The sequence below is a fragment of the Myotis nattereri genome (assembly GCF_964212035.1).
Source record: "Myotis nattereri genome assembly, chromosome: 1".
Lineage (NCBI taxonomy): Eukaryota > Metazoa > Chordata > Mammalia > Chiroptera > Vespertilionidae > Myotis > Myotis nattereri.
The window spans coordinates 174,332,191-174,358,886 of NC_138075.1; the positions used below are offsets into that span (position 1 = coordinate 174,332,191).

The 26,696-nt window shown below is 40.6% G+C and overlaps 1 protein-coding gene across 18 annotated transcripts in view; it reads left to right on the forward strand.

Annotated features, from left to right (window-relative positions):
• The first annotated feature begins 309 nt into the window (after positions 1 to 309).
• The window catches only part of MAPK10 (mitogen-activated protein kinase 10), a 284,798-nt gene continuing 258,411 nt past the window's right edge, over positions 310 to 26,696 (forward strand). For 4 of the 18 annotated variants that reach the window (XM_081110006.1, XM_081110014.1, XM_081110008.1 and 1 more), the window contains exons 1-2: positions 323 to 738; positions 5,957 to 6,071. The gene's annotated coding sequence lies outside the window, so the exon portion shown is untranslated. Of the gene's footprint in view, positions 739 to 1,949; positions 2,261 to 2,507; positions 2,708 to 5,956; positions 6,072 to 26,696 lie in introns of those variants that run through there. The other 14 variants (XM_081110013.1, XM_081109999.1, XM_081110001.1 and 11 more) reach the window with 10 other exon arrangements.

Below are 26,696 nucleotides of genomic sequence, written 5' to 3' on the forward strand. Positions count from 1 at the left end.
TTCCAATGGTGTGCTGGACTGCGGGCATTTGTTCCTGCAGGGCCAGGGCTGCATGGAGCCGATTGTTTCTCGGGACTGTGCAGACCCGCTGCCTGATGCCCTCGCTGCTGACAGTGGTTGCCAACAAACCCTATTCCTTTCCATTTGGCCTGGCCGTCATTTCGCTGGAAAACAAGGTAGCCGTAGCGCACAGAGACTTTTTCCTCCTTCCCTCTCCCCCTCTCCCCCCTCCCTAGACCTCTCTGGGCTTTGACGTCACGTGTGCTCCTTTCAGTTGCCATAGCAACCCCATTCCCCAAGCCCTCTGTCGGTCTCCTCTGGTAGGTTCCACAATGGTACAGGCAGCATCACGCTGCACAATGGTTTCCAGGCAGTGAAAGAGGGTGATTCAGCAAGCCACTCTTCTCCTTCTCCTTCTTTCAAAAAAACCTTCTCTTGTCTTTTTTATTTTTTCATGGGGGCTGGGGGGCGCCTCTTACATGCTTACCTTTTGCTTTTCTTTTTTCATTTTTACAAATTTCCTTTTTTTCTCCTCACCCCTCAATTCCCAGGGGCTTGAGTGACTTTAAGATTGGGTTTTCTTGGACATCACCTGTCCATCTTTAATTTTAAACATTTTCCCCACCTCCAAAGAACCTGTTCCTTATCACAGTTTGGAATGTGGTTAATGAAAAACAAGTAGGGAGGATTGGGGGGGCGAACTGCTGGATGAGGATCGGAGTTCTGAAGCACGGAATGGTAGGTAGCTCTTTGCTCCTTCTGGGTTCTAACGTGTGTTTTGGAGGGTGTGGTGATGTCTGGCAATTGCTCCTGGTGGGGTGGGAGAGGAGGCAGGTGCGGCGGGAAGCAGGTTAATGAAGTGAACTACCTCTGAGGCCGAACCCCCAGCCTCTCCTGTTGTGCGGAGCATCTCTCCCCAGACTTGGGCGTGTTGGAACATTTCTGTTCGGAGTGAGGGTGGGCAGAGGGTGGAGGGAGCTTCCTTCTTGTGACCAGGGGTTTTTAGATCAGTGCAGAGCTACAGAAAGGAAGAGAAAAAGCAGGAGAGAGAGAGAGAGAGAGAGAGAGAGAGAGAGAGAGAGAGAGAGAGAGAGAGATGCTTATTGGAAGTGCTGACCTCAGTCCCATATCCAAGAAATGCTACGAGTTCCCTAAAACATTAAAAATCATATCTTTCAGTATGCACTTACATTTACTTCCTGAGAGGTGTAACTTAAATATTTTGGGACATATTTACATATTTTAGTTGAGAATGGTATGTATATATTTTAGTTGCAAAACTAATGGCATTACTCTTACAGAAACACTCTAGGCTAAATTTGGGCTGGGGAGAGGAACACAGAACAGGGGTCAGGTGAAACATTGGCACTGCAGTCCTATAGGTAAGGGGTCCCTTTAAGAAAGTGATCTCCTAGTCACAGCAGGCAGCATTTTTTTTTTTTTTTTTTTAATGGCATGGTTCCCAGGTTTTCTGTGCTGGGATACTGTGTCCCCTGGAAATGTCAGAGCTCTTTGGGCGAGAAAAAGGATCTATGATCAGAAATGAGCATGGCAATATATTTATCAGAACTTAGGTATTTGTGCCTGCAGCAAAATAAATGGGATTTACTGGAAAATCTTCAAGTAAATCAAGGTTAGAGATATCTCAAGAAAATTATATATATACATATTTATCCCCTCCTCCCCCCTTACATTTAAATGTAGAGACTGAGTCTCTCCTTGAACCCTCTTCAAGGCATAACTTCCTGGGATACTGCAATTTAGCCACAGAAGAATGGCTTATCCCGAGGCAGTGAGCTCTGAAGCAATCACAAGGTTGTTTACGCGCCTGCCTTGCTGCAGAAGCGGACAGTGGGCAGCAGCCCTGCCTGCTGCTGGTCTGTTGATGGTAACTTTTATGAACGAACTGGGAAGAGGCAGGCTAAGTCTTGTGGGAGAGGCCACAGTTCAGATGGAAGGAAAATGGGTATCAGTGCACCAGGCATTCCAGCCCAAAGGTCCGGATTCTCCCTCTATCCCTAGACTGCTAGTTGTCGCACCCTGGGAGACCTCATAGAATGCTGATCGACGTGTTAAAAATGGTTGCAGGCATGACCGTTTGTCTCAGAGAGGCGTCAGTAAAATTTGTGCCTTAGGTGAGCATGTATGTGATCAGCACAGATAGAGATGCTCATGAATGAGCTCGCAAGCTTCTGACTCCACTCTGGAAGCTGGGATTTTAGGGGTCGGGCAGTTTGGCCGCAGCGGTGTTGCTGCTCTGGTATGTATTGGCTTCCCTACCTTGATCTCTCTCTCTTGTAATTGACAGGAAGTACTGGATTAGTTTATTTTACCACCTAGAGCAAATTGGATTTTCTCGCCCCCACAACGGAACTAGAAAATCAGATGACAAAGGTGATATGACCTCAGATATTAAAGACTCTTCAGGCTTCCTCATTTGCACGTTACTTCCTCCTGTTGTTGCAAGTGTCTTTAATTGGATGGGCTCCTGTTGTTACAAAATCCTCGCAGTTTTGGTAAAAAGATTCTTGATGATGAGGCAGTAAGAAATTATACGTGGAGTGGAAGAATCAGCTGCCCCCAGCTTCCTGCCTGCTTGCCCCAGAACAGCATCTGGTGTTGGGAGGAGTGCGTCTGCGGTGCTGGAGGGGGGATGTTTCTGAACGGATCCCAGAGGGGCCGAGTGTGTTTTTGCTGTCATTGTCTGGTATGTCTGCAGTTGTTAGGATTTAATAGTTTCGTAGTGCGTGGCCAATATTTCTCAAGGTTAGAATGAACTGCGAATTGATTGTGGGTGCTATAAAATACATGTACTAGTATATTTTTAGATGCCAGGAAAATTCATAGGGTTTTTCTTGTTAGTATATCCTATAGGAAAATCATAAGCAAAAGGAATCTGCCTCACCTACGTAGTGTGAAAAAGCCTCCCATGTTTAAGGGAAGGCCTCCTATAATTAAAGGTTATTTTTTTTTAAGTTTTATTGTGGCTTTATGTAAATGAGCCTATTTCTTTGGATGTAATCTTATTGGAAAAGTATTTTAAGACTGATGTTAAAAGGCAAAGACTAATTGGAGTTTTCTGGTTTATTAAACATGGGGGCAGATGCTCGCCTTCGCTGCTCTAGTTCTGGCTTCAGGTCACATTTGTAGCTAAAAGACTTTGCATGGAATTGGTGTGTTCACGTCAAGTGATTGCTTAGTTGCTTATGAGAATAATGGACTCAAAGCAAGAGAGACTTTCTCCAATTTAAATAATAGAAAACAAATTGACATTAAATTTTTTCCCCATTGCCCCTACTGTTTCCTCTCCAGTCCCTTTGAAGCTTTGGTTGGACATTGCCACACTTCCGCAAAAACAGGCGCAGTGTCCAGCCGTGGCCCGAAAGTGGCACAGCGCTGTATGTGCTGCAGTCTCCGTGCTCCCCCCCTGGCCCCCATGGATTCTTACACCTTCCGAGGGCCAAGGGCTTGTGGAGAAAGTTGGGCCTAGAGACTCCGGAGGGAGATGCTTCTTGGTAGAGAACATCTGTTCTCTCTTATATTAGATACCTCTGCTGTGAGAGAGAACATTTGTTTCCTCTTATATTAGATATATTTATTCCATTACGTAAATCTGAGATGAGACACTGTTGCTGATTCAGATAAAAGATCAGGCTGCATATTGATTGTTTGAAAGAGAAAATATAACAGAATTGGAGCTTGGATTTCCAGAAATTCAACCTCTCTGCTCATGTCCCCATCACCAGGCTGTAAGGTTTCGAATAAAGATTTTTCAGCTTGACTACATGGTGTCTTTATGAGAAAAATCAGGGCCCAGAGAGGAAGTGAAGAATCTGCATGCTGTGTGTTTTAGGCACGGATTCTCCCCCTCCTCCCACCTTCATTTAATGGAGGGGAGCTTTATTTCTTATTGTGAGACCTCAGGCGATGTTGAAAATCTTTAAATCAGAAAGAGACATTTCTGGCTTGAAAAGTGGACCTCAAATTTATACTTACTTTTGGTAAAGGCTTTTTGTTATTGTTGCTGATTTGATATTTTGGATTCCTAACAAGCCACCATGACCTTTGTTACTGTTCTTATCCCTGGTGGCTATGAGATGTAAAACCTAGAGGCTCCTAGGAATGGAAATTAGAGTTTTGAATGGAAAATAAATGACTGAAGGTTCCTTAGAAGTAGTTCCTAACCCCCAGTTGCTCTAAAAGCGGATACGGTGTGCAGGTGTGAAGCGAAGTTCCCCTATAGGGCAGTCAGTCATTTGCAGAGTGACCTGAGCAGTAATGAACAGGATTTTTGCTACAATGTCTCTCTCTCTCTCTCTCTCTCTCTCTCTCTCTCTCTCTCTCTCTCGGAAAGCAGGGAGAAAACAACCCAGGAGTGACAGAAAAGTACTAAAAACTGCCTCCTGGCTTTGAGATGTTAACCAGCCTGGGTGCTCCATGTGCTCCCTGACAATGAGTTTCTTAAAGTTATGATACCTTCTCATACATTGGAGATAGCATTTGAAAGCATTGATAGTGAAGGAAAGCGCATAGTTTGTTTATTTGGTCATGTTCACTCAGTGTCTATACTACCTCTGTCATAGCACGTATCACACAACACAGAGATTACCTGTCCTTACGTTTTCTGTATTACCACTAAACTATAATCTCTGCCAGGGACTGACTGCGTCTGTTTGGCACATAGTAGGGGCACATTAATATTTCTTGAATGAATGTCTCTGATGTACAGAGTTCTCTGTTAAGGGCTATGGGTAGCAGAGTTTGGGAACCTGTAACATAGTTTCTGACACTTAGGAGCTTAGAGTCATTTTTGGAGATGAGGTTAAATATCAAAGGTGGTATATAATTGTATATTAATGATTTAACAATAAATGTAATAGGAATTCAGAAGAGAAAGAAATTCACCTCCTCTGAATTGGTGGTAAGTGACCCTGGGGCCACATAGGGATGGCCTGGGTGCAGAAGGTTGTGGGGGAGGAATTCCTAGGAGCAGTTACTGTAAGCCTCTGGCCAAGAAAGGGATTCTTATTTGGGGCAGAGAGGAGGTTGGTTTGGGTGTGGTGACCATACTTCCCAAACTAGAAAGCAAAACTTACGTTCGATGATGGGGTAGAGCATTGGAAACGGGCACAGTCCTGGAGAATCTGGTCTGATATAATATCAAAAAATAATAGTAACAGATTTAAGTTACAAATCTACTTTTTAAAAATAGATCAGATTATGGAAAAATTACTTACAGGTCTCTTTCCAACTCCAGACCAACTTTAGCTTTATTTTATTTCATATACTTCAGTGGTTTTTAAACTTCTCTCAGTCAGTCCTTTTGTTGGTAACTATGCAATCCATAGTTCCAATGAAGTCTTACATGAAAAGCAGAATATGCAAACATGTAACAGTGGCGCTGCCTCAGTTGAAGCTTAGTAGGATGGCTTGTGTCAGAAAACCAAATCATATCACAAAACCAAATATCAGTCCTGGCTGGTGTGGCTAAGTTGGTTGGGCAGTGTCCTGTGCACCAAAAGGTTGCCAGTTCAGTTGGGGTCAGGGCATGTGCCTGGGCTGCAGGCTTGCTCCTGGTAGGAGGCACGCAAGAGACAGTTGATCAATGTTTCACTATCACATCAGTGTTTCTCTTTCTTTCTCCCTTTCCCCCTCTAAAAAATAAATCAATAAAAAATCTTAAAAACAAATACAAATATTATATCACCCAAAGTAGCAGTACTGATTGGGCTCATGTTCAGATTATAAAATATCCAGCTACTCTGGTGTTGGTGAAACCAAAGTTCTTGTGCTTGTGATAATTTTACAGAGTGAACTACCTCAAGATGTTTTATTTCTCGCCCCTGTGTCACCCATCACCAATTGTCCTTCGCAGTTGTTTGGTTTTCTCAGTGCAGGTGAAATAACCATTTAAATGTTAAAATCAAATTTGTCTATGTTTTTGCTTCGATTTTAGGCTAGTATGAGAAATACCAAGGGCAGGATCATCTCAGATCTTCGTTATGGCAACTCATGCAAGAAGCTGTTGAATTAGATCCATTTCCTATAGATGAGAAACCAAACAAGCAGTGGTGAGTTACAAATTTGAAAACATTCCTTAGCAGGAAATGTTTAAATATCTACATAACCAGTTTAAATATTGCATATGATTTAGCGTATGGATCTGGAGAAATACTGTTCTGAATAATGTCACTAAAGTGAACATTGGTTGGAGAGGATGTTTAACTGATGGTGCGGTGCTATTAATACCACAGATAGCAGCAGGAGGCCTTGGGGTGCGTGGGTTCATTGTATAACACAATGATGCTGCCATCCTGGATGCTGCCAGCCTATGTAAAATGGATGCAATGAACAATCCCATGTGGCTGAGTAACAGTTGGGTAACTGTACTTTTCAATGGTTTTATTATTTGTAACATAATTCTGTATTTACCAATTCATACTTTCTAGTAGAAGAATTGGTTCTGAGCTAAATTATAATGCTCCATTCCTTTCATATATATATTCCTACTTCCTATACATATTCACATTCCTGTATAAATAGATAGTAGTATATAGGTGTATATATATATATTAACAGAACACTTAGATCAGTGGTTCTCAACCTTCCTAATGCCGTGACCCTCCCAACCATAAAATTATTTTTGTTGCTACTTCATAACTAATTTTGCTACTGTTATGAATCGTAATTTAAATATCTGATATGCAGGATGTATTTAGGCGACCCCTGTGAAAGGGTCGTTCAACCCCCAAAGTGGTCGTGACCCACAGTTTGAGAACCACTGACTTAGATCTTTAGAAATAAGGGAAGAGAAATCACATAGCAGTTTTATAAAGCTCAATTTATGACATTTTAGCCTAAAAATCAATTCGCTTGATTAAACAATATTTAAAAAGATCCAGTTGCCTTGCTAATTGGAATAATTTTTAAAAATATTATAAAAATAGCATACACAGGCAAAATATATATTTTAATCGAATACTTGATGTTTCATAGTTATCAAAGTCAATAGTCAATAGACTCCAGCAGTGATGAACTAGTTATCTTTCAAATTACATCTCTGGGAAATACAATATGACAGCGGTGCTTGTAAGACTCTAAAAGAAGCTGTTTTGAGCTAGTGATCAATAGCTTTCTTTCATTTGCTTAGCGGCTTCTATAACTCTGGGTAGATAGGCTACCCTGTGAGTTAATGTATAACCTATGACTGCAGAAGACTGATGAAATTAACCCTGTGCTTATTTCACATCATGATTTTCATTACAGTCTGCTTACAGTTATATTGAGGAAGCAGATGTAATAGTCATCACTATTCTGTGCTTAATCAACATGTATTAAATTGCCAATACTCAAACCATTTTCAAACTAAAAGAAGGGCAATTTTATATGGCTGAACTTAATATTATTTTGAGTTATGTATCATTCTAAGTAATGTAGAAAACATACTGCCCCATCGTAAATGTTTACTTATTGAGCACCATTTATTGAGAATCTGTGATGTCTCAGATTTATTGAGAGTCAGCTCTTGGGATAGATGAAAGAGACATTGCCTGCCTTAAAGGAGCTCTCAGTACAAATGTGTAGTTTTTATACGGTGCTGTGACACGGGCAGGCAGGGTAGCCAAAGGACGTGCAACAGAGGAGAGTCTGCAAGGAAGGCTTACTGGAGCGGATGATGTTTTGGCTGACTATTAAGGACAGTAAGAGGTTAGCCAGGGGAAGGGGAGCAGTGGGAACATTTTTCGATGGTCCACAGGCTTGAGAGAGTGTACGATTTTGTGGGGGGGGCGACTAGGTGTCACTTTGCTGGGGCATAAATGGGAAGTAGTGGAGATGAAGAGGGATACAGGAGATACATAATAAAGGATCTCTTAGAATAAAGCTAAGGAGTTTGGATTTTATTCCAAAATGAAGAACTTTTAAAAGATTTTAAGGAGGAAATGAACATGACCACATTTATTTTTTAATTGTGAAAGATGTCGTGCACATAGAAGAATGTGTGAAAAATACAGTTTGAGGAATAATTATAAAGCAAATGTCGTATAACCGTTATTCACATTAAGAAATAGACTCCCGGTAAGTCTCTGTGTGCTCCTTTAAGATCACGTGCTTTTCCTTCCACTATAGGTAACCCCTAACCGCCACCCTGCCTTTTATCACACTTATTCCCTTACTTTCCTTTGAAGATTTTCCAACTTGTAATCATATAATATATATTCTTAGTCACCTGACTTTGCTAAACATTGTACAATTCTTCCATGTTGATGTATGCAGTTAGTTTATTCATGAAAATTGTTGTATAATATTCTGTTTCATGCATAGAGCAAATTTAATTTTCCATTCTACTGTTGATAGACATTTGGATTGTGTCAATATTACTTATACTAATATATATATATATATATATATATTATCTGATTTATATATATTTATTTAATAAATATATTCATAATAAATAAACTTATAATAAGTATATATAATACTTTTTATGCATATATATTGTTGCTCATAGATTCTAGTACTCATATATAAGAGCTTCTATAGGATACATAGCAAGGGAATGAATTAAATTTTGGGGTATGTGCACATTCAATTCTAAATAATGCTAAAGTATTTTCCCCAATCGGTGAGATCAGCAATGTATGAGAAGCTCTATGTCCTCATCAGCACTTGATTTATAAGTTCTGAAATTTTGCTAATCAGGTGGATACATAATTGCACTTATGGAAGTTTTAATTTGTACTTTGCTGATTACTAATGAAGAAGATCTTTTCGTTTTTTTTATTGGCTATTTGCTTTCCTCTTTTGTGAAGTGTCTGCTTACGTCTATGAGATTTGTGTTTCAGAATAATAACTAGATTTGAGTTCTTACTGTGTAGTAGGCACTGTGTTAAGCACTTTACAAACATTTCGTCTTCATATCATTTTTATGATTCACAGATAAGGAAACACAGATTTAAAAAGGTTAAATAACTTGATAGCAGCCACACAGCCAAGAAGTAGTGGACTTAGCATTTAAGCCCAGGTGATTCTGACTCCTAAGTTCTTCAGTTTCTCAGTGTCCAGAAAGTGATTAGGTTGGTACCAGAGAGAACACTTAAGGTGCTATTGCAGAAATCCAGTTAAAAAGGAATAAAGGTATAAATCAAAGAATGACCTTTACGATATATGTACAAAGCAACTGGACTTAGTAATGAGTGTCAAGGGTTATGAAGTGGAAGGGTTTTTAAAAAAATCTCAAGTTTTAATACCTGTTGGTTAGGTGGATTCAATTTAGTCATACAATGTACATTTACACTCCAGGTATTGTGATAAGTTTTAAGAATACACTCTATGATTCCATGATTTAATAAGAGATGAATTTATTTCATGGGATCATAAAGCTTAGCATTTAAAGAGAACACAATGTTTATTTGGGTCAACTCTTCACTGTTTTAAAACGTGGAATCTGGTGCAAAAAGACGTTAAGTGGCTTATTCAAGATCACATGCTACTAAATTTCAGATTAAGAATAGACACCAGGCCTGAAAAGAATGCCAAGAAAGTACAACTGGCAGAACTTTTAAATTAATACGTAAAAATATAATCAACCTACTTTATCTCCTAAACATTTCTCAAGTCAGTTCCCTTTGAGTAAATCTGTTGTTACTGCCATAAGTTAGGCCCTCATCATCATTGTTAGCAGGTTTATTTAGATAGCCTAGCAAGTTATCTTCTTGCCCATGACTCTACCAATGAAGTCACCAGATCTGATTTGCAGTTGTTACCAGGTAACTGTCTTGCTCATTTTGATAGGCTCCATTGCCTATGAAATAAATTCCCTTCCCTTTAAAATATACCATATTCCCATTCACCCCAGTTTAGGAACTGTTCTCTCCCATTGCTTGGGACACCAATGTGCTTTATTACAGACACTCAGGGTTTATTACCTCTGTGCTTTACTCCACGCTGTCTATTCTGCCTGTATTCACCCTACCCGTCCTTTACTAACAGTCATTAGTCATCCGTTAAGACCTTTGTAGTCTAAGAATGGCCTGGGGACTGACAACATGGGCATCATCTGAGCGCCCAATAGATCCCACCCAGATCTACTGACTCAGAATCTTTCAGACAAGATCCTTGGATGATTTAAAGTTTGAGAGGTACTGCTTAGACTCACTTTAGACTTCATCAGGTGTTATCTTCCTGACTCCTACCGTTAGTCATTCATTTCTTCCTGGTGTTCTCACAGTAGCCTATGCACTGTAGACACTGTGTTACCACACATTTTACTGTTTATGGGTCTGTCTCTCCACCTTAGCCTGGGAGTAATTTGAGTCAGATATAATTATCTTAGACTTCCATGCCTAGTACAGTGCATAAATGTTTATTGAATAATTGATGAAAGAAAGGAGAGAGCAAGAGATAGATATATAGAATGATAGAGCAGAGGCAGGAGAAGAAAATTATGAGAATAAAATACAGCCAAAGGGACTTTTCAGGGAAATAACTAGACTATAAAAAACGACACCAAAGATTGCACCTCTGGATACAATTTGGAAAGCAGCTGACAGAGGGTCTGCAATCTTATTTAAACAGATTGGCTGATAAATATGAATACTATTTGCCAAATCTTTCAGAATCCAAATATGATGAATAAGAGACTATTCAGAAACTTGTCATGTGAGGCTGCTCTGTCTTGCTTCTTTGTGGTTGCAAGTTGCCAAGATAGGAAACTAAATTCTTAGGATTAGTAAAATGACTATAAGTAGCTCTCATATTGTATACAAATTTAAAGGCCTTTCACTGACTGGCAGAACTTCAGGCGATATTTCCCAGGAAGATGGAGGTGGTACTGTCACTGTTTGGGAGATTCCAAGTAATTTGAAGTCAGATAAGGAAAGTAATAATGTTTTCCTTTAGAAGTTGGTGTTTTATTGATGCGTATGTAAAGAGTGAGTCAGCATAAATTTTAGCATATCTCAGATTCTTCATAAAGAAATCTGTATTCCAATAAGCAATATCAGAGGAACTATTATTAAAATAGAAGTATGAGATATTTATTATTTTTTTGTGTTGTTAATCTTCACCCGAGGATATATTTTCCATTGATTTCTAGAGAGAGAAGGGACGAGGAGAAACCAAGAGAGAGAAACATGGGTGTGAGAGAGACACATTGATTGGTTGCCTCCCACACGTGCCCTGACCGGGGTTGAGCCTCCAACCAAGGCATGTACCCTTGACCAGGAATTGAACCTGTGGACCTTCAGTCTGTGAGCCAATGCTCTAACTACTGAGTCAAACAGGCTAGGGTAGAAGTATGAGATCTTAATGAAAATTTGGTTAGCATAAGAACCCTTTTCAGATTAGGGTTTATTGGAAAATGTAGTCTGCAGTTTAGCAGCAATCATTACATGTGATAATCTATTATGAATAGTGTAGATATGAGAAGTTATATATGCCAGGTGTTTCAAAGTTGTTGTTGTTTTTTTTTTCTCTATCGAATGTGGTTTTTATTCAACTGACAAGCATTGTTCTACAGCTGCACTTGTGGAACATCACATGGCAAAAATGGGAGTTTTTTTCTCTAAACTTTTTTTTTCTTTTTTTAAACCTTATTAAAAATGAGCTTGGTCCTAAAAATGTAGGAATAAATAAATTTAAATTCACAAAAAACTGTACATTATCAAAAAGTCACTAAAACACTACATTTTAAAAAAAATATATCATATTGATTTTTTACAGAGAGGAAGGGAGAGAGATAGAGAGTCAGAAACATCAATGAGAGAGAAACATCTATCAGCTGCCTCCTGCACATTCCCCACTGGGAATGTGCCCGCAACCAAGGTACATGCCCTTGACTGGAATTGAACCTGGGACCTTTCAGTCCACAGGCCGATGCTCTATCCACTGAGCAAAACTGGTTAGGGCTAAAACACTACATTTGGTTATATAAAAAGTCAAGTCCCTTTTGATGTAAAAGGAATGTGGAAAGTTGGTGTTGATGGTGTGGTTTCTTCCTGTTAGCAGACTGTTAGGGGGAGGAGAAACAAAGGAGTAGGGAGTGAGTTTGTTTGTTTTTTAACCTGCCTTCCCCACCAAATACTCTTATTTATCAAGAGGTAATCCACCTAGCTCAAGGGGCAGTGAAGAGGAGGAAAGGAAAGTGAGAAATATCCCCTTTGGTCATGCCCTACCCCACCCCCCTCTCAGCCCCTCACTTCAAACTGAGGCTAGGACTCCACTCCACCTTAGAGTGCCTGTTCCCTAGGGAAGGAGATGGAGCTGGGAGAGGAACACAAAATAGGAACAATTGAGATTCAAAGTTTTCTTTTGACTTGTACTTTTGGAAGGGCTAGGCCAGTGGTTGGCAAACTGCTGCTCACGAGCCACATGCGGCTCTTTGGCCCCCTGAGTGTGGCTCTTCCTAGGCCTTAGGGGTACCCTAACTAAGTTAATAACAATGTACCTACCTATATAGTTTAAGTTTAAAAAATTTGGCTCTCAAAAGAAATTTCAATCGTTGTACTGTTGATATTTGGCTCTGTTGACTAATGAGTTTGCCGACCATTGGTCTAGGGCGGTTTATTAGTGCTTTAAATCCTGAAGGCTCATTTTCAAGCTTCTTTAAATTTAAGAGTGGGTAACCTTGATAGTATTGCCTTTAGAAAGTAATTTATAAATCTTAAGAATCAACACAATTGCAATTTAGTTTATTAAGATTTAAAAAACTTGCACTGCCTCCTAACACGCCCCCCCCCCCCCCCAAAAAAAAAAAGATTGAATAAAATATTAGGCAAAAAGTATGTGAAGTAGTGGGAGGGAATGTATTAAATTAAGCTCTTTTAAAAAAATCTTTTCTGAGTTTCAGCCAAATATATTTTGTCAAGTATCTATTGACTATTGTCTTGCTAACCAGGGTTCAGGTCAGCAGTGTGGAACATCACAGGCAATCAAACCTAATGTGTTGAACTTCTTTTCTAGTTTGGTCCTGAGTATAGATGTCTGACTCTGTGTTATAATTTAAGGAGCCAAAATACCCTCTGGTTCGCAGCCCTCTGCTTCTGAACCTGATATAATGTGTGAAACCCCTAGTTACTCATTTGGTTGAAGATTGTACCTGTTAAAATTGAAATGTTATGAGGTAAATTTGTTGGCTAGTTAATCTGATAAGCTAACTTGAGTTAAGGTATAAATTGGTGATAATGGATTTTGAATCATGGATAATATCTATCCTTGGATAAATGTCTTAATGCATTAACAAAGGAGGCTAAAAGACCAGATTACATAGGAAAGATTTTTATATGGGGAGGGAATCAAGATAGGTCCTGAAGATAATGCTGTGTTAGGGGTTTATCAGATTATTTAAAAATTTTCATTGTACAGTCTCCAGAAAAGGAAGAAGCCTTGATGTGGGACTATTATCCATGTGGGATATCATTCATGCATAGGCGACCAAATTGACTGTATCTATTTCCCAAATGTGTAATTTCTTTTTCTGAAAATTGTCTTCTGCTACTGAAAGATTACTGTTCACAAATGTTTGTTCATTGATTTATTTATGAGAATAATCTTTTAAATTCGCCCTTAAAAATCATGGTTTCTAAGCTGTGCTGGGATTTACCAACATACAAGGTGAAACTATTGGCATCTTGACCACTTTAGATGTTATCAATGCAACACATTTGCATAAAGGTTAACAGATATTTTCAATAGGCAGATTACTGTGGTAGAATCTCTGAAAAATGAAGAAGACACAATTCTCCCTTTCTCCTTCCCTTCCTTCCTATGTTCTTTCCTCCCCTCCTTCCTTCCCCCCTCCTCCCTCCTTTCCTTTCCTGAAATATTTACTGGCTGCCCAATCTGTGTGAGGTGCTGCAGCAACTAAGATAAATTCTAGTTAGTCTGCTCTTAAGCAACTCATTATCAGACTAGGGGCCTTCGGGTGGGAAGGGAAGGGGGAAAATCTTTTAAATGAGTGAAAAGACATCGAGTTCAGGGAACATTGCAATGATTAATGACTCAACTATCACCCAGGCATTCTCACTTGGGTTTCTATAGAAAGACATGAGTCCTGGTGTTCTAAGGCAGCAAGCAATTCTCAGACTTGTGGTTTCACAAACCCTTTTCATTCTTGAAAATTATTGAGGAACCCAAAGAGCTTTTCTTTATGTGGGTTCTATCCATTGGTATTTACTGTATTAGAAATTAAGATATAAATTTAAAATATTTGTGTAATTCATCTAAGAATTAACAACAGAATACACATTACATGTTAACACAAAATAACATATCTTTTAGCGAAAGCTGCTCTTTGCAAAATAATTTAGTTACAAAGTGGCCTTGTTTTACATTTTTGCAAATCTGTTTAATGACTGATTTAATAGAAGACAGCTGAATTCTCTTATCTACTTATGCTTTCAATCTGGTGTTATGTCACACCTCATGCAGCCTCTGGTAGACACTACACTACATTTGAGAGAAAAGGAGAATGAGAACAGCAAACCATGCATTAATATTATTTGGAATTCGTTTTGACATCAGTGACCCTCCCTGAAAGGGTCTTCAGGGGGTCTGTGTACTATACTTGAGAACCACTTCTAAAAAGCATCTGTTGTGTGTAATGAATTCATATCTGTTTTATGTATCTAGAATGGTACTGCTTGTGCACCATCTTGGAAAGGTGGAAAAAATTGTGTGTTTTGTCATTCAGAGAAGGAGCTCTAGAGGTGAAAGGCTGCGAGACTGTCACCTCCATGAAGGCAGAGATCTACGTCTCGTTAGATATCTCAGGGCCTGACACACAGTTGACTCTGTGACGCTCAGTGAGAGACATTCTAACGTGACAGGCATACTTTTAAAAGTCACAATAGTTCTAGATAGAATAAGATGAGAAATAAAGGCCAATGTGTGCTGTAGAGTCAAAGGGAGCAGCCATTTTCAACTGAAGTATTAGAAGAGATTCATGGGAGAGATGGCATTGGCGTGGAATTGTGAAGATAACGTCGATAGTGTGGGAGTTATAAAGGTTACTTCTAGAAAGGGAACAGAATGAGCAAGGAGCAGAGTGGGTTTTGGGTTCAGAAGTTTAGGCTTGTGGAACCTAGGCCAAAGGAGAAGCAGTCAGAGAGACGGCTAGTAACACAGATTGGGTCTGGACTGAGGGAGGTCGTGGATATCTATGGAGGATTTCATGTCTGTTTTTATAGACTATGAGGAGGTACAGCTGTTTCTGAGCAGGTTTAAGGAAATGATTCTGGCCCAGCCACTATGGTTCAGTGGTTGAGTATCGACCTATGAACCAAGATGTTCCCAGTTCAATTCCTGGTCAGAGCACATGCCCAGGCTGCTGGCTTGATTCTAGTAGGGAGCATGCAGAAGGCAGTTGATTGATGTTTCTCTCTCATTGATGTTTCTATCTATCCCTTTCCCTTCTTCTCTCTGAAAAATCAATCAAAAATATATTTTTTAAAAAGTAGAAAAAAAGAAAAGGAAATTATTCTGGCAGCAATGTTGAGAGTGGTTTGAAGAGTGAGAATGGAGGCAAGGGTGAGCAGCTAGGGAAGGAGGGGATGAGAATCCAGCTTGAGAAAGAGACAGCACCACTCAGTGGTGAGGGACCCAGTAGATAGAGAAGGCCTCCAGGCTTCAGGTAATTTGAAGTAAGAAGTGAGAGACAGGGCTTGAGTCAATGAGGAAGGGAAATAGTGGGTTCTTTATGATTTCACTGCAGGCTCAACCATGGTATTACTAAACAATTATACACAGGACCTCGGGCTTTTGGTTTCTTCATATGGAACGTGTAGAAATAGGTTGCTTGCCTATTTGTGTCACAGGAGTCCGTGTGAGGATTAATCAGCGCTTTGACAGAAAGGAGCTCTATTAGTCCCAGCCATCAATAAAATAAGAACGTTTGCCAGGTGCTTTCGCTTCTGTGTTGAAGGCTGCAACGCAAATATGAAATCCCGCCTGGAACTGTTGTCACTGTTAACACTAGTAAAGCCATTGCCACAAAATGCCTACACAGCAAACTTTTTCTCTGTCAGTTCCAAATAGGAAGATGAAGCCAAGCATGGACGTCCATTCCATTTAGTTTATTGTGAATCTTGCTATTTGTAAACTAATTTCCTGGTTAGCAGAGAAGTCATTTTAAGTGTATTTGAATTTCACTGTATCTCATTATTTCCATTACTCTGTTCTGGTAAGGTTTTCATTGCTCTCAGGGACTTAATTATCTTGAATTTTCTCTATGCAAGTGAAGGCTGGGCCACATTTGATGTGTCCAGTACTTGCATCTGTGTTGTTGTTAATTATGGCTACTTCCATTCATTTAATACATAGCTGGTCAGGCATGTAAGCTCCAGAATTAGACTATCTGGGTTTAAAGCCAAATTAATGATTTCATATGACATCCTGGTTAAGTCACATCCTCTTTTAAGCTTCAGTTTCCTCATCTGTAAAATGGTACTAATACTGGTGCTACTGTGGGGCGATGAATGTAAAGCACATAGCATTAAATGCCCAGTAACTGCCAGGTTTTGGTTTTGGTCACATTTATTACCGTTATCATTAGCACGTCTTCTTTCCTAATAGGTTCTTGTTCCATATCTTGTTAATTTATTATTTGTCTACTAATAGTTAATTTGGGATTATCAACCCTTTCTTTTAAAACCTAGAATAACATTCTGAAGAATCCCTAAATCTTAAATTTTATTCATTGTATCTTTTTATATATACTAGAGGCCCGATGCATGAAAATTCATGCAAGAGTAGGCCTTCCTTCCCCCAGCTGCCAGCACGGGCTTCCCTTGGCACCTGGGCCCCGGGCTGGCTTCCCTTGGGGCCCAGCTTGGTCAGGAAGGACATCCAGAAGATATCCGGTCTAATTAGCATATTACCCTTTTATTATTATAGGTATTCCTATTGTGCTTTCTTTTGCCTAGAAAATCAAGTATTTAATTCTGCTGTAAATGAAAGGTACTCAGTCACTTGTTCTGACTGGTATTATTTTCCATGGCACGTTGCTATTCTCCCAGAGTCTTTCTACAAAGAAATTTTGCTTGCCTTCTTCCTTATTGCCCCTTGTATTTGACTTAATCTGTTCTCAATCTGTACTAGCATGTTTCTGACCTTGTTATCAACCATGTCTTTCTAGACCTCAGAGGCACCTTTCCATATTAGCTCAGATCCATTGAGATCTGTTCAGAACATACACCAAGCCCTTGGCATATAGTGTTGAGGCTCTGTGGGTGGTCAGGGCTACAACCAAACCTGTGCTCTGCTCATCAAACCAAGACTCATTTATCTAATTTGCATAAGTACTTCAAGAGTTACTGTATTCCTGTAGTCCTGCTCAGTACCCAATCAGTTCTAATTCATTACTATTGATAACTGATGCTTATAAATTCCTGTGAGTTTTGGCCAGATATATCATTGACAGATTCTCCTTTTGTCATAGTTGCATGGACTGCTCTTGCTACACTGTCTCTAACTTCTATGGGATAGGAACCAAATGAAGGCAATAGTGCTTACAAAGAAAAGTTAATCTATATTTGTTAATAGTGAGTCTATTCGAATTGTAGAGGACAGAATGAAAATGACTATTGAAAATAGCTGCTATTAGAGGTGAGAAAATGATTGAGTAGTAAGGCAAGTCAGAATATATTAGCATTTAATCAGTGCCTTTTGTTATGATTCCAGTGTTGAGTGTCTTAATCATTCTGGCTTAGAAATAGTTCAGATGACTATACCAGGGAAAAGTTTCCTTTTTTGAAAATTGTGATACTCATTCTGATATTAGGTCATTGAGATTTAAATTTAGCACCTCAGTTTTACCGACTTTCAGTGTGGAGTATACTTACTTTACCAATTTGCTAGTTGTGTGATCTTGGCCATGTTACCTAATGTCTGGTCTCTTGGTTTTCTCATTTGTAAAATGGGATCAATAAAAGCATTGATCTCATCAGACTGATGCTTGCTAGAGGGGAGGAGGGTGTAGGGACTGGGTGAAAAAGGTGAAGAATTAAGAAGTACAAATTGGTAGTTACAAAATTGCCACAGGAATGTAAATTACAGCATAAGAATATAATCAATAATATTGAGATAACTGTATATGGGGCTAGGTGGGTACTAGAAATATCGAGGGCAACACTTTATAAAGTATATGATTGTATAATCACTATCCCACACACCTGAAATCAATACAAAATAATATTGAAAGTAAACTGTAATTGAAAAAAAAAAGCAGTGGTCTCATAAGGTAGTTGTGAGAGTTTGAATAATAAGAGATATAAGATATGAGAGATTTAAAGTTGTTAGAACAATGCTTGGCACCGAACAAGACTTCAATACCTATCAGCAAGTGTTATCATCCAGCTGAAGTAGCGTGAGGGTTAGGAGTTGATTCTGGAATCTGGGCTTGAGTTCTAACTTACTTACTGCTTAGGTAATTTTGGACTCCATAACCTCTCTGAGCCTTTGTTTCTTTTAAACTGGGACTGTGATAGTATTTAATTCATAGTGTTCATGTGAGGAATAAATGGAAATTTCTTAGCATAATTATTATTGAACAGTAGCTATTATTTTTACACTTGAACTTAGCCAAAAGGCCGAGAAGCGACTAGCTATTATTTTTGTAATTCTTATGACATGCATTATATAGTAATTATAATAGTTAATACTTACAGAGAATTTATTCTGAGCCAGGTAAAATCCCTGAGTATGTTATATATTTATCTCATTTATTCTTCACAATACCTCACAACGAGGTACTACTATCATTATGCCCATATTACAGATGAGCAAATTGAAGCACAGAGAGGTTAAGTGACATGTTCAAGGTCCCACACTTAGTGAGTGGCAGAGTAGAATCTGCATACTTCTGAATTATATTCTCCTGCCTCTTCTGAAGATAAAAAGTTGAATGTAATGTTTGGAGAATGAAACTAGACTCTAATGACTGAGGGTCTCACTCTGTCCTGCTCTCTTTCAAACCGTAAATCTATTCATACAATCAGAAAATCCCAGTTAAAATGAAGATTTGTAAGTAGCACTAGAGGAGAAAAGAAGGCGAGGCAGTGTGGTGGAGGGGGAAACTGAGGTCTCTGTGGTTGTGTATGCAGGTGAAGCCTCAATGCTTCTTGTCCAAGATGAGATCTTCTGTCTTGGGGATGAGGTAAGAGCAGGGTTTACAGAAGACTTCTCATCTTAATTAGCTTTTAACTTCTCCCCTTTCCTACTGCTCGCCTCACTGCAGGTCTCTGTCTGAGGCCCCAAGGAATTGCACACATTTGCTATTTATGCTGGACGCCAGTCCATCCTTGCTGCTTGACATAGTGGCTGCAGGGAAGAAACATCTGCACAGCGGATGTTTCAAGGGACCTGGCGTATATGGCATACTGTTCTTAATATGTTTGCTCCCCTTCTTGGCGCTATGTGTTTTAACCAAGGTCACCTCTCCGAGAAAGGTTGTTCCCCCAGGTAGGGATTTTCCCCTGAAGTTAGGGAGGGAATAAAACCCCTTAACTAAGTGCCAGGCAGGTAGTTAATCACTTTAACTACGAACAATCACGCTTAAGCTACATAATCTTTACTCCCTGGAATGGAGATGAGAAACGCCCTAACCTTTGGAATTGAAATTGATAGGATTAAAATCAACTGGTATAAATACAGATGTAACAAGACAATAAAACACAGAACTTGGCTGGAGATCCTGGACAGAACTTGACTGGAGATCCTGGACAGAACCTGGCTGGAGATCCTGGCTAGAACCTGGCTAGAGAACCTCTCTATGCTTATCAACTGAACACTGTCTCCGTGTCCTTCATTCTTTGCCGACTCTGTCCACACCCTTGGGAACCCCTGGACCTGCTGGGGCTGGACCCCAACATATTTACTTATTTTAAATTAAAAATGTTATTTTATTGTGCTTTGCACTCTGTATGTCCCTGGTGATAGGTGAAATGACTTTGTCTGCAGTGCAGCCTTGCTGATACACTCTGTGTTATAGAATAGGGCCTGTCTGCAGAGTGTGGTGCCCAAGGGTGTCCACCTTCAATTCATACAGATCAGATCCAAATTTCCAACCTGACCTTGGGCAATTAATTGACATGTAAGACTTAGTTTCTTTATCTATAAACTGGGCATGTAGTATGTATCCCATAGTTTCTGAGAGAACCGAGTGTAAAACATTTTAATATACTGTCTGGCTAGAGGAGAAAATTAAATTTTGTTATTTTAACACTAAAAAACTTTGAAAAGACTGGTTTGCTTTGGATCATTACCAAACAGTTTCATTATTGAAATAATAAAAAGAACTTTGTTGTTATCATAGAAATTCCCTGAGGTACTTTTCAGTAAAATAAAATAAAGTAATTTCATTTTCATCCTCATTAGCATGTGTACTCCTGGGTGACCCCTCATGGAATTGGGAAGAGCAAGCTGTGAAAAGGGTGTAGCTGGGTAATGTAAGAAAAAAAATGAGTCTACAAAATCGTACTCTACTGTTTGTTTATAAAAGTGAAATAATGTGTGAATGTACTTTGCAGATTCTCAATTTCTCTGCAAATATAAGATTTAAAAAATAATTTCCATAGACATTCTGAGAAGAAGAGAAGTTTGGAATTAGACAAGGAAGGCAAAAAGAGGAAGAAGTCTTGCATTACATGTTAAGGAAAGTATGGATTAGATGAAAGGCAATTAAAATTTGAGCAATTGGACTGTTGGAAAAAGGGTAGATAGATAGGTATTGGGAAAACATATATCATAAGGATAAAATGACCAGTTTGATAGTAGTAAGTGGAATATTTCGGCAAATCAATGGTAGCTTGAATGATGGTAGAGGATTCTTTTTTCTTTTTTTTTTTTTTTATTGTTGACACTATTACAGATGTCTGCTATTATCTCCCACTTTGCTCACCTCTATCCAGCCCGACTTCCCTCCCGCTGGCCTTTACCACACTGTTATCTGTGCTCATGGGCTATGCATGATTGCTCTTTGGCTATCCCTTCACTTTCTTTCATCCAGTCCCTCCCACTCCCTCGCTCTGAGATCTGTCAGTCTATTCCATGTATTCATGCCTTTGGATCTATTTTGTTCATCAGTTTATTTTCGTCATTAGATTACACATATAAGTGAGATCATGTGGTATTTGTCTCTGACTGGCTTATTTCAGTTAGCATAATACTCTTCAGGTCTATCTATGCTGTCGCAGAAGGTGACAGTTCCTTTTTTACAGCCATGTAGTATTCCACAGTGTAAATGTACCACAGGTTTTTTTTATCCACTCCTCTACCAAGGGACACTTGGGCTGTTTCCAAATTTGGCTACTGTAAGTAGTGCTGCTATGAACATAAGGGTGCATATATTCTTTCTGATTAGTGTTTTGAGATTCTTAGGATATAGTCCCAGAAGTGGGATCACTGGGTCAAAAAGCATTTCCATTTTTAATTTTTTGAGGAAACGCCATACTGTTTTCTACAGTGGCTGTACCAGTCTGCATTCCCACCAGCAGTGCATTAGGGTTCCCTTTCCTCAACATCGTTGCCAGCGTTTGCTGCTTGTTGATTTATTGATGGGAGCCATTCTGGCAGGTGTGAGGTGGTATCTCATTGTAGCTTTAATTTGATGATTAGTGATGCTGAGCATCTACACTAATAAAAGAGAAAAATGGTAATTAGCGTACAACGCTACCCTTTTCATTGGCTAATCAGGGCTATATGCAAATTAACTGCCAACTAAGATTGGCAGTGAACTGCCAACAAGATGGCGGTTAATTTGCATATGTAGGCACAATGCAGGGAGGTGAAAGGGAAAGCAGGAAGAAGCCCCCTGCCACTGACAATGATCGGAAACCCAGGGGGGAGCTAAGAGCTGGGGGGCAGGGCAAAGGCGGCCCCAGGGCCGCCTTTGCCCTGTCCCCCAGCCATGATCGGAGAATCAGGCCTCTTTTCCGCCCTGGCCAGTGATAGTAGGAAGTAGGGGTGGAGCCAGTGATGGGAGCTGGGCACGGTTGAAGCTGGCAGTCCCGGGAGCTAGGGGTCCCTTGCCTGGGCCTAAAGCAAAGCCCACGATCGCGGGGCCGCTGCAGCTGCGGGTCCCCGCTGCCCGGGCCGGACGCCTAGGCCAGAGGCGTTAGGCCTGGGCAGGGGCGGAGCCTGCAAACGCGGGGAGCTGGGGGTCCCCTGCCCAGGCCTGACACCTCTGCCAGAGGCCTCAGGCCTGGTCAAGGGGCCGATCCGGTGATTGGTGATCGGAGGGTGATGAGGGTCAACTCCTCTGGCCGAGGCATCAGGCCTGGGTGGGGGGCGGAGCCGGGGATTGGGGGGATATGATGGTCCCCTTGCCCAGGCCTGAAGCCTGGGTCAGAGGCGTCAGGCTTGGGCGGGGGGGTGGAGCAAGCGATCAGAGGGAGATGGGGGTCCCCTGCCCAGGCATGATTCCTGGGCCATTGGCCTCAGGCCTGAGCGGGGGCCAGAGCCAGTGATCGGGGGGAGATGAGGGTCCCCTGTCCAAGCCTGACACCTCTGGTGGAGCCGTCAGGCCTGGGCAAGGGGCCGATCAGGCGATCGGAGGGTGATGGGGGTCTACACCTCTGGCCGAGGCATCAGGCCTGGGCAAGGGGCAGAGCCAGCAATCGGAGGGGTCTTGGGGTCCCCTGCCCAGGCCTGACACCTGGGCCAGAGGCATCAGGCCTGGGCTGGGGGCAGAACCAGTGATGGGGGGAAATGAGGGTCCCCTGCCCGGGCCTGACGCCTCTGTCAGAGGCGTCAGGCCTGGGCAAGGGGCCGATCCTGCGATTGGAGGGTGATGAGGGTCAACGCCTGAGGGCTCCCAGTATGTGAGAGGGGGCAGGCTGGGCTGAGGGACACTCCCCCCCCCAACACACACCCAGTGCACGAATTTCGTGCACAGGGCCCCTAGTCTTTTCATATGTCTATTGGCATCTGTATGTCCTTTTGGAGAGTGTCTATTCAGGTCCTTCGCACATTTTTAAATTGGATTGTTTGTCTTACTGGGTTGAGTTGCATGAGTTCCTTATATATTTTGGAAATTAATTCTATCAGATGTATCATTGGTGAATATGTTTTCCCATATGGTGGGTTCCCTTTTCTTTTTTTTTTTTTTAAATATTTTTTATTGATTTCAGAGAGGAAGAGAGAGGGAGAGAGAATAGAAACAACAATGATGAGAGAGAATCATTGGTTGGCTGCCTCCTGCACGCCCTCTACTGGGGACCGAGCCTGCAACCTGGGCATGTGCCCTTGGCTGGAATTGAACCTAGGACCCTTCATTTTCAGGCTGATGCTCTATCCACTGAGCCAAACCAGCTAGGTCTCCGTTTCATTTTGATTGTGAAGAAGCTTTTTAGTTTGATGTAACCTCATTGGTTAATTTTTTCTTTGTTTCCTTTGCACTAGTAAATATATCACCAAAAATACTGCTACAAGGGATGTCTGAGATTTTACTGCCTATGTTTTCTTCTAGGATTTTTATGTTTTGTGCCTTACATTTAAACCTTTTATCCATTTTGAGTTTATTCTTGCGTATGGTGTAAGTTGGTAGTCTAGTTTCATTTTTTTGCATGTACGTGTCCAGTTTTCCCAACACCATATATTGAAGAGGCTGTCTTGACTCCATTATATGCTCTTGCCTACTTTGTCAAATATTAATTGAGTGTAATGGCTTGGGTCGATTTCTGGGCTTTGTTTTGTTCTGTTGTTCTATGTGCCTGTTCTTATGGCAGTACCAGGCTGTTTTGATTACAATGGCCTTGTAGTATACAGTTTGATATCAGATATTGTGACTCCTCCCACTTTGTTCTTTCTCAAGATTGCTAAAAGATTGTTCTTTCTCCTTTTTGGCTCCATATGAAATTTTAGAATATTTTTTTCTATATCTTTGAAATATGCCATTGATATTTTAATAGAATTGCATTAAATCTAGATTGCTTTGGGGAGTTTGGGCATTTTAATAAGGTTAATTCTTCTGATCCATGAGCACAGTATATGTTTCCACTTGTCTGTATCCCTCAATTTCTTTCTTCAGTGTCTTAAAGTTTCTGAGTACTGGTCCTTTATTTCCTTGGATAGCAAATGTAGTGTAAGAAGTGTACAGGGACGAGTTACATTATGAAGAGCTTTACACACCATATTCATTATAACAGAAGAGTTTTTTTTTTATATTTTATTTATTTTTTACAGAGAGGAAGGGAGAGAGATAGAGAGCTAGAAACATCGATGGGTGAGAAACATCAATCAGCCGCCTCCTGCACATCTCCCACTGGGGATGTGCCCGCAACCCAGGTACATGCCCTTGACCAGAATCGAACCTGGGACCCCTCAGTCCGCAGGCCGACGCTCTATCCACTGAGCCAAACCGGTTTCGGCATAACAGAAGAGTTTTAAGCAAAGGGTTGGAAACATGATGAGATTTGAGTGTTAGCTGTATGGAAAACGATTGGAGAAGGTATGGCTGGTGGTGAAGAGATGAGGAGGCTGCTGCAGTGGCCCAGGAGAGTCAGAGTGGTGGTCTGGACTAAGCACTCCCACGTTAGGAGAGAAGTGGATGTGTTCAAGGAATATTTAGGAGGTAGGAAGAATCTGCAGGACTTGTGTGCATTTGGAAGATGAGGGGAATGACAGAGTCAGACATGATTTCTGGTTTCTGGCTTGGATGACTGTGTGGGTGGTAGCTGCAATTTTAGAGAAAAGGAACACCGGAGGAGGAGCAGGCTTGGAGGAAGCTAGGTTCGGCTGTGGACATGTGGCATTTGAGACATCCCGGAGGCTGTAGCACACATCTTTTTAAAGTTTAAGAAATTGGGGTGGGCTGGAAATTATGTTTAGACCTTATCAGCAAGTAAGGACACTGTAGCTTGTGAGGAGAGAGAATCTGGGGCAAAATCTCGATGAACACCACAAAAGAAGGAGTGATCTGAGAAGTAGGAGGAAAACAATAATAAAAGTGATAAAAGCTAAATTGTACATGACATTTACTATGTGCCCAGTACTGTTTTATATGCTTTTACATGCATGAAATCAATTTCATCCTCTCAACGGAGTGTTCCCTGTATTACTTCAATAAAGCATTTGCCCCTTTGATACAAATGATTTTTACTGTGCTAACCGCCAAATCAGTGGTGCAAAACTGAGATGGTACTTACTGCAGCAAGGTCTCTGTAAATCAAACTCTGTGCTTTGCATAGAAAGAAACTTTATTTATAAAAATACAATGCTAAGTGCAGTGGGAATGGAGCATGGAGCAGCGGTGCTCTCTGCCAGGACCACGGGGAAGTGGCTTCTGCTATGTGCTTGCCTAACGGCACAGTGAAAAGCGGAATAAGGCAAACACTTGAAGAGCCAGGTTTTTTTGTTTTGTTTTGTTTATTTATTTATTTATTTTTTTGTAAACTTCTTGAGGTGGAGGGAATTTCCTCTGTTGGGCAGATGCTGATTTGGGATGGCTAAAATCTGATTTTGCCAATGAAAACTTTGTGAATCCCAGAGAGGTGAGTGGCTTACAGACCGTCACACAGCCAGCACGTGGCAGAACTGATTTATATAAATCTAGGCATTCTGGCTTCAGAGTTTGTGGGCACTTTCTCTACACTCCTCTGAAAGCCGTGGGGATGTGCTATCCAGAAGCTCTGGGAGGAGAGTTGCCTAGAGGCCAAGGAAGATCAGGACTGAAAGTTGCCTGTTATAGGTTTAGTGACATTTGCCATTAACGAGTACTTGCTTGCTGTTGTGGTGGTCTGAGAAGACAGATCTCAGTTGGTTGAGGACCTATGGGGAGGTGAGGAAAAGGAAGACAGGAAATATCGATGATACTGACAAGCACTTCAGCTGGGAAGGTGAAGAGAGAAGAGTTGGTGCATTCTAAATGACAGACTTGGACTGGGAAGAAACGTCATGGAAATGACTTGATATAGAGGTAGAGCAGAGAGGAATTCTTTATGAGAGGAATACATTTGAGAAACATTGTTTATTTTGGAAGAAGGCAGGTATGGTCCAAAATAATCATAAAACAATCCTTGATGCTAAGTTATAGAATTCATTGTTTTCCTAAACTCTGTACAGCCATGCAGTGATTATTTGACTATCATCACCCACCAGTCAACAGCATTAAATTTGGATGCAAAACCTCTGGCCAGAAACATACTGATTTGCGACTACTGTTTTGAGGACCTTGGGAACAAATATAAGTTTTAACCAGACATAAATGGAGTGCTCTGACCCAGGACAAGCAACAGTCATTTTCTAGTACATTTCACTCTGCTCACTTCCGTCCCTTTATTACTCTAAAAGTACAGATGGTAAGGATTGCCTTGGGGAAGTTTCTCTAAAAATTATTTTCCTTGTGACTTTAAATCAGGGTTAATTTTGACCTTAGGCTTTTGTTTAGGTCAGGTGGATCACCATCCCCGCCATACCCTCTATATCAGCGCTTCTCAACCTGTTTGTTGTGACCCCTTTGGGGGTCGAACGACCCTTTCACAGGGGTCGCCTAAGACCATTGGAAAACACATATATAATTACATATTGTTTTTGTGATTAATCACTATGCTTTAATTATGTTCAATTTGTAACAATGAAAATACATCCTGCATATCAGATATTTACATTATGATTCATAACAGTAGCACAATTATAGTTATGAAGTAGCAACGAAAATAATTTTATGGTTGGGGGCCACCACAACATGAGGAACTGTATTG